Source organism: Argopecten irradians, chromosome 1 (genome assembly GCF_041381155.1).
Source record: "Argopecten irradians isolate NY chromosome 1, Ai_NY, whole genome shotgun sequence".
In the NCBI taxonomy this organism is placed as follows: domain Eukaryota; kingdom Metazoa; phylum Mollusca; class Bivalvia; order Pectinida; family Pectinidae; genus Argopecten; species Argopecten irradians.
The window spans coordinates 74,991,525-75,001,630 of record NC_091134.1 but is presented as its reverse complement, the minus strand read 5'-3'; positions in this window follow the sequence as shown (position 1 = coordinate 75,001,630).

The following is a 10,106-nucleotide window of genomic DNA, read 5'->3' as shown; positions in this document are numbered from 1 at the left end:
AGAGGTATGTGTAGTATTGTATAACACGGAAACAACCAGTCTGATTTCTGGTATAGGTATGTGTAGCATTATATAACACGGAAACAACCAGTCTGATTTCTGGTATAGGTATGTGTAGTATTATATAACACAGAAACGACCAGTATGATTTCTGCTATGGGTATGTGTATTGTTATATGTAATATATTACACACGGAAGCACACCTGTCGTGATTTCTTTCTATATACCTATATAAAATACCCCGGCGTTACATATCACAAATTGTTTCATTATTCACGACTGTTGAAGCAGTGAATAGCTGGCAGGTTCTGGCAGGCTCCCATGAACGTCCGGGGTACGTCATATCGATCCTGAGGTATACTGAAAACAGCGAACCAAGGCACCAGGTAATATCTTATCAGGTCTCTATACATCTTATTGTCGGTCATATTGTTAATGTCTTAGGATTGTAGTAATGATATTCCGTGTCTGACGTTGATATATGTATACTATAAAGCTATGGAAATTTAACGTACATCTCTGACAACTAGAGAGTCAGACAAACGTGTTTATAATCATGCTCTGTCCATTTATAACATGCCACTGTTCAGGCAGTGTTTGTAAGTTCAAAGACTTTTGATGCAGAGACTGCGATAAGGTCATGTTTGGCTCATTCTATACCACGTTTTGTTGTAGTGATATCTACATTTATCTAACAATATTCGCAATACTAACACGAACACAAAATCTATTTGATGCGTTACAATGGCCGCAAGGTCTGTTTATTCGTATAGGTCTATGGATGGTGTCGGGATGTCCGACAAAGTCTGTGTATTTGTATAGGTCTATGGATAGTGTCGGGATGTCCGACAAGGTCTGTATATTCGTATAGGTCGATAGTGTCGGGATGTCCGACAAAGTCTGTATATTCGTATAGGTCTATGGATGGTGTCGGGATGTCCGACAAGGTCTGTATATTCGTATAGGTCGATAGTGTCGGGATGTCCGACAAAGTCTGTATATTCGTATAGGTCTATGGATGGTGTCGGGATGTCCGACAAGGTCTGTATATTCGTATAGGTCGATAGTGTCGGGATGTCCGACAAGGTCTGTATATTCGTATAGGTCTATGGATGGTGTCGGGATGTCCGACAAGGTCTGTATATTCGTATAGGTCTATGGATGGTGTCGGGATGTCCGACAAGGTCTGTATATTCGTATAGGTCTATAGATGGCGTCGGGATGTCCGACAAAGTCTGTATATTCGTATAGGTCTATGGATGGTGTCGGGATGTCCGACAAGGTCTGTATATTCGTATAGGTCTATAGATGGCGTCGGGATGTCCGACAAGGTCTGTATATTCGTATAGGTCTATGGATGGTGTCGGGATGTCCGACAAGGTCTGTATATTCGTATAGGTCGATAGTGTCGGGATGTCCGACAAGGTCTGTATATTCGTATAGGTCGATAGTGTCGGGATGTCCGACAAGGTCTGTATATTCGTATAGGTCTATAGATGGCGTCGGGATGTCCGACAAGGTCTGTATATTCGTATAGGTCTATGGATGGTGTCGGGATGTCCGACAAGGTCGGTATATTCGTATAGGTCTATAGATGGCGTCGGGATATCCGACAAAGTCTGTATATTCGTATAGGTCTATGGATGGTGTCGGATGTCGACAAGGTCTGTATATTCGTATAGGTCGATAGTGTCGGGATGTCCGACAAGGTCTGTATATTCGTATAGGTCTATGGATAGTGTCGGGATGTCCGACAAGGTCTGTATATTCGTATAGGTCTATAGATGGCGTCGGGATGTCCGACAAGGTCTGTATATTCGTATAGGTCTATGGATGGCGTCGGGATGTCCGACAAGGTCTGTATATTCGTATAGGTCTATGGATAGTGTCGGGATGTCCGACAAGGTCTGTATATTCGTATAGGTCGATAGTGTCGGGATGTCCGACAAGGTCTGTATATTCGTATAGGTCGATAGTGTCGGGATGTCTGACAAGGTCTGTATATTCGTATAGGTGTATAGATGGCGTCGGGATGTCCGACAAAGTCTGTATATTCGTATAGGTCTATGGATAGTGTCGGGATGTCCGACAAGGTCTGTATATTCGTATAGGTCGATAGTGTCGGGATGTCCGACAAGGTCTGTATATTCGTATAGGTCTATGGATGGTGTCGGGATGTCCGACAAGGTCTGTATATTCGTATAGGTCGATAGTGTCGGGATGTCCGACAAGGTCTGTATATTCGTATAGGTGTATAGATGGCGTCGGGATGTCCGACAAAGTCTGTATATTCGTATAGGTCTATGGATGGTGTCGGGATGTCCGACAAGGTCTGTATATTCGTATAGGTCGATAGTGTCGGGATGTCCGACAAGGTCTGTATATTCGTATAGGTCTATGGATGGTGTCGGGATGTCCGACAAGGTCTGTATATTCGTATAGGTCTATAGATAGTGTCGGGATGTCCGACAAGGTCTGTATATTCGTATAGGTCGATAGTGTCGGGATGTCCGACAAGGTCTGTATATTCGTATAGGTCTATAGATGGCGTCGGGATGTCCGACAAGGTCTGTATATTCGTATAGGTCTATGGATGGTGTCGGGATGTCCGACAAGGTCTGTATATTCGTATAGGTCTATAGATGGCGTCGGGATGTCCGACAAGGTCTGTATATTCGTATAGGTCTATAGATGGTGTCGGGATGTCCGACAAGGTCTGTATATTCGTATAGGTCTATAGATGGCGTCGGGATGTCCGACAAGGTCTGTATATTCGTATAGGTCTATAGATGGCGTCGGGATGTCCGACAAGGTCTGTATATTCGTATAGGTCTATAGATGGCGTCGGGATGTCCGACAAGGTCTGTATATTCGTATAGGTCTATAGATGGCGTCGGGATGTCCGACAAGGTATGTTTATCCGTATAGGTTTATATATGACAGCTGACAGCGATACTATAAAACAAATTTAGATGTATGGTGTCGGAATTTCCAATTAGATGTATGGTGTCGGAATTTCCGAACTGTGCAAGGCGTCTAACAGAAATACTATCATACACTGTAGAAAAATTACATGTATGTGTCGGATGTCACAACAATACCAGGCATTTGACAGCGATATCATCATACTTTTAGACGTATGGTGTCGGGATTTCTGAACTGTACCAGACGTCTAACAGCGATACAATCATATTTTAGGTGTATGGTGTCGGGATGTCTGAACTGTACTTGACATCTAAGATAAGCGATACCATCATACTTTAGATGTATGGTGTCGGGATTTCTGAACTAAACCAGACATCTAATAGCGATACCATCATACTTTTATATGTATGGTCTCGGGATTTCCGAACTGTACCAGACTTGTAACAGTGATACCATCATACAGATTTAGATTTAGACAAAGTCTGTATATTCGTATAGGTCTATGGATGGTGTCGGGATGTCCGACAAGGTATGTATAATCGTATAGGTCTATGGATGGTGTCGGGATGTCCGACAAGGTCTGTATAATCGTATAGGTCTATGGATGTTGTCGGGATGTCCGACAAGGTCTGTATATTCGTATAGGTCTATATATGACAGACGTCTAATAACGATATCATCATAGTTTAGGTGTATGGTGTCGGGATTTCTGAACTGTACCAAACGTCTATAGCGATATCATCATACTTTAGGTGTATGGTGTCAGGATGTCTGAACTGTACTTGACATATGATAGCGATACCACCATACTTTAGGTGTATGGTGTCAGGATGTCTGAACTGTATTTGACATATAATAACGATACCACCATACTTTAGGTGTATGGTGTCAGGATGTCTGAACTGTACTAGACATCTAATGGCGATACCATCATATATTTAGATGTATGGTGTCGGGATTTCTGAACTGTACCAGACGTCTTATAGCGATATCATCATACTTTAGGTGTATGGTGTCGGGATGTCTGAACTGTACTAGACATATAATAACGATACCACCATACTTTAGGTGTATGGTGTCAGGATGTCTGAACTGTACTTGACATATAATAGCGATACCACCATACTTTAGGTGTATGGTGTCAGGATGTCTGAACTGTACTAGACATCTAATGGCGATACCATCATATATTTAGATGTATGGTGTCGGGATTTCTGAACTGTACCAGACGTCTTATAGCGATATCATCATACTTTAGGTGTATGGTGTCGGGATGTCTGAACTGTACTAGACATATAATAGCGATACCACCATACTTTAGGTGTATGGTGTCGGGATGTCTGAACTGTACTAGACATATAATAACGATACCACCATACTTTAGGTGTATGGTGTCGGGATGTCTGAACTGTACTAGACATATAATAACGATACCACCATACTTTAGGTGTATGGTGTCAGGATGTCTGAACTGTACTAGACATATAATAGCGATACCACCATACTTTAGGTGTATGGTGTCGGGATGTCTGAACTGTACTAGACATATAATAACGATACCACCATACTTTAGGTGTATGGTGTCAGGATGTCTGAACTGTACCAGACGTCTAACAGCGATACAATCATACTTTAGGTGTATGGTGTCAGGATGTCTGAACTGTACTAGACATATAATAGCGATACCACCATACTTTAGGTGTATGGTGTCGGGATTTCTGAACTGTTCCAGACGTCTAACAGCGATACAATCATACTTTAGGTGTATGGTGTCAGGATGTCTGAACTGTACTAGACATCTAAGAGCGATACCACCATACTTTAGGTGTATGGTGTCAGGATGTCTGAACTGTACTAGACATATAATAGCGATACCACCATACTTTAGGTGTATGGTGTCAGGATGTCTGAACTGTACCAGACGTCTAACAGCGATATCATCATACTTTAGGTGTATGGTGTCAGGATGTCTGAACTGTACTTGACATCCAAGAGCGATACCATAATACATTTATATGTACGTTTCGGGATTTCTGAACTGTACCAAACGTCTATAGCGATATCATCATACTTTAGGTGTATGGTGTCGGGATGTCTGAACTGTACTAGACATATAATAGCGATACCACCATACTTTAGGTGTATGGTGTCAGGATGTCTGAACTGTACTTGACATCTAAGAGCGATACCATAATACATTTAGATGTATGGTGTCGGGATTTCTGAACTGTACCAGACGTCTATAGCGATATCATCATACATTTATATGTATGGTCTCAGGATGTCCGAACTGTACCAGACTAGTAACAGTGATACCATCATACAGATTTTGATGTATGGTATTGGGATGTTTGAACTGTACCAGGCATCTCACAGTGATATCATCATATACATTTAGATGTATGGTGTGGAAATGTCCGAATGTCCTTTACTAGACGCCCGACATAAGTAAATATCATGATGGGTGCTCATAACAAGTGTCTTACAAAACAGTTAGTTACATTATATTGTGAATGTTGGAATGTTCATAACAAGTGTCTTACAAAACAGTTAGTTACATTATATTGTGAATGATGGAATGTTCATTACAAGTGTCTTACAAAACAGTTTGTTACATTATATTGTGAATGTTGGAATGTTCATAACAAGTGTCTTACAAAACAGTTTGTTACATTATATTGTGAATGTTGGAATGTTCATAACAAGTGTCTTACAAAACAGTTTGTTACATTATATTGTGAATGATGGAATGTTCATAACAAGTGTCTTACAAAACAGTTTGTTACATTATATTGTGAATGATGAAATGTTCATAACAAGTGTCTTACAAAACAGTTTGTTACATTATATTGTGAAAGATGGAATGCTCATAACAAGTGTCTTACAAAACAGTTTGTTACATTATATTGTGAATGATGGAATGTTCATAACAAGTGTCTTACAAAACAGTTTGTTACATTATATTGTGAATGATGAATGTTCATAACAAGTGTCTTACAAAACAGTTTGTTACATTATATTGTAATGATGAATGTTCATAACAAGTGTCTTACAAAACAGTTTGTTACATTATATTGTGAATGATGGAATGTTCATAACAAGTGTCTTACAAAACAGTTTGTTACATTATATTGTGAATGATGGAATGTTCATAACAAGTGTCTCACAAAACAGTTTGTTACATTATATTGTGAATGATGGAATGTTCATAACAAGTGTCTTACAAAACAGTTTGTTACATTATATTGTGAATGATGGAATGTTCATAACAAGTGTCTCACAAAACAGTTTGTTACATTATATTGTGAATGATGGAATGTTCATAACAAGTGTCTTACAAAACAGTTTGTTACATTATATTGTGAATGATGGAATGTTCATAACAAGTGTCTTACAAAACAGTTTGTTACATTATATTGTGAATGATGGAATGTTCATAACAAGTGTCTTACAAAACAGTTTGTTACATTATATTGTGAATGATGGAATGTTCATAACAAGTGTCTTACAAAACAGTTTGTTACATTATATTGTGAATGATGGAATGTTCATAACAAGTGTCTTACAAAACAGTTTGTTACATTATATTGTGAATGATGGAATGTTCATAACAAGTGTCTTACAAAACAGTTTGTTACATTATATTGTGAATGATGGAATGTTCATAACAAGTGTCTTACAAAACAGTTTGTTACATTATATTGTGAATGATGGAATGCTCATAACAAGTGTCTCACAAAACAGTTTGTTACATTATATTGTGAATGATGGAATGTTCATAACAAGTGTCTCACAAAACAGTTTGTTACATTATATTGTGAATGATGGAATGTTCATAACAAGTGTCTCACAAAACAGTTTGTTACATTATATTGTGAATGATGGAATGTTCATAACAAGTGTCTTACAAAACAGTTTGTTACATTATATTGTGAATGATGGAATGCTCATAACAAGTGTCTTACAAAACAGTTTGTTACATTATATTGTGAATGATGGAAATGTTCATAACAAGTGTCTCACAAAAACAGTTTGTTACATTATATTGTGAATGATGGAATGTTCATAACAAGTGTCTTACAAAACAGTTTGTTACATTATATTGTGAATGATGGAATGTTCATAACAAGTGTCTCACAAAACAGTTTGTTACATTATATTGTGAATGATGGAATGTTCATAACAAGTGTCTCACAAAACAGTTTGTTACATTATATTGTGAATGATGGAATGTTCATAACAAGTGTCTCTTACAAAACAGTTTGTTACATTATATTGTGAATGATGGAATGTTCATAACAAGTGTCTTACAAAACAGTTTTGTTACATTATATTGTGAATGATGGAATGTTCATAACAAGTGTCTTACAAAACAGTTTGTTACATTATATTGTGAATGATGGAATGTTCATAACAAGTGTCTTACAAAACAGTTTGTTACATTATATTGTGAATGATGGAATGTTCATAACAAGTGTCTTACAAAACAGTTTGTTACATTATATTGTGAATGATGGAATGTTCATAACAAGTGTCTTACAAAACAGTTTGTTACATTATATATTGTGAATGATGGAATGTTCATAACAAGTGTCTTACAAAACAGTTTGTTACATTATATTGTGAATGATGGAATGTTCATAACAAGTGTCTTACAAAACAGTTTGTTACATTATATTGTGAATGATGGAATGTTCATAACAAGTGTCTTACAAAACAGTTTGTTACATTATATTGTGAATGATGGAATGTTCATAACAAGTGTCTTACAAAACAGTTTGTTACATTATATTGTGAATGATGGAATGTTCATAACACGTGTCTTACAAAACAGTTTGTTACATTATATTGTGAATGATGGAATGTTCATAACAAGTGTCTTACAAAACAGTTTGTTACATTATATTTCGGAATGATGGAATGTTCATAACAAGTGTCTTACAAAACAGTTTGTTACATTATATTGTGAATGATGGAATGTTCATAACAAGTGTCTTACAAAACAGTTTGTTACATTATATTGTGAATGATGGAATGTTCATAACAAGTGTCTTACAAAACAGTTTGTTACATTATATTGTGAATGATGGAATGTTCATAACAAGTGTCTTACAAAACAGTTTGTTACATTATATTGTGAATGATGGAATGTTCATAACAAGTGTCTTACAAAACAGTTTGTTACATTATATTGTGAATGATGGAATGTTCATAACAAGTGTCTTACAAAACAGTTTGTTACATTATATTGTGAATGATGGAATGTTCATAACAAGTGTCTCAATTACAAAACAGTTTGTTACATTATATTGTGAATGATGGAATGTTCATAACAAGTGTCTTACAAAACAGTTTGTTACATTATATTGTGAATGATGGAATGTTCATAACAAGTGTCTTACAAAACAGTTTGTTACATTATATTGTGAATGATGGAATGTTCATAACAAGTGTCTTACAAAACAGTTTGTTACATTATATTGTGAATGATGGAATGTTCATAACAAGTGTCTTACAAAACAGTTTGTTACATTATATTGTGAATGATGGAATGTTCATAACAAGTGTCTTACAAAACAGTTTGTTACATTATATTGTGAATGATGGAATGTTCATAACAAGTGTCTTACAAAACAGTTTGTTACATTATATTGTGAATGATGGAATGTTCATAACAAGTGTCTTACAAAACAGTTTGTTACATTATATTGTGAATGATGGAATGTTCATAACAAGTGTCTTACAAAACAGTTTGTTACATTATATTGTGAATGATGGAATGTTCATAACAAGTGTCTTACAAAACAGTTTGTTACATTATATTGTGAATGATGGAATGTTCATAACAAGTGTCTTACAAAACAGTTTGTTACATTATATTGTGAATGATGGAATGTTCATAACAAGTGTCTTACAAAACAGTTTGTTACATTATATTGTGAATGATGGAATGTTCATAACAAGTGTCTTACAAAACAGTTTGTTACATTATATTGTGAATGATGGAATGTTCATAACAAGTGTCTTACAAAACAGTTTGTTACATTATATTGTGAATGATGGAATGTTCATAACAAGTGTCTTACAAAACAGTTTGTTACATTATATTGTGAATGATGGAATGTTCATAACAAGTGTCTTACAAAACAGTTTGTTACATTATATTGTGAATGATGGAATGTTCATAACAAGTGTCTTACAAAACAGTTTGTTACATTATATTGTGAATGATGGAATGCTCATAACAAGTGTCTACAAAACAGTTTGTTACATTATATTGTGAATGATGGAATGTTCATAACAAGTGTCTTACAAAACAGTTTGTTACATTATATTGTGAATGATGGAATGTTCATAACAAGTGTCTTACAAAACAGTTTGTTACATTATATTGTGAATGATGGAATGTTCATAACAAGTGTCTTACAAAACAGTTTGTTACATTATATTGTGAATGATGGAATGTTCATAACAAGTGTCTTACAAAACAGTTTGTTACATTATATTGTGAATGATGGAATGTTCATAACAAGTGTCTTACAAAACAGTTTGTTACATTATATTGTGAATGATGAATGTCAAACAAGTGTTTACAAAACAGTTGTTACATTATATTGTGAATGATGGAATGTTCATAACAAGTGTCTTACAAAACAGTTTGTTACATTATATTGTGAATGATGGAATGTTCATAACAAGTGTCTTACAAAACAGTTTGTTACATTATATTGTGAATGATGGAATGTTCATAACAAGTGTCTTACAAAACAGTTTGTTACATTATATTGTATTGGACAGAGTTAACCTATATACGGTCCACTTGTTGTGGAAGTTTAACACATAACGTACGCGTGTGTAGTGTCGTATACACTGACACACGAGCGCCTTGTGACTTGGAAAAACCGCGACACTGTATAATTATCCCGGCTATCGAAGCAGACGGCAAGGTAGGGTCTCGCTGAATCACAACAATATTTTTATCATTAACAGTACGCTCCTATCATGAACATGGACCAAGTACCAGCACCGATCACCATGCCCTCACAAATGGCGACATCAGTGACCAACATTGTGGTGACAACTCAGCCCCAGTCGAATTCTCTCCTTGTCACCGGGCTAGGTGGACATCGACACTGGACCACCGGCCTGTTCGCATGTTTCGATGATATTCCAACATGTA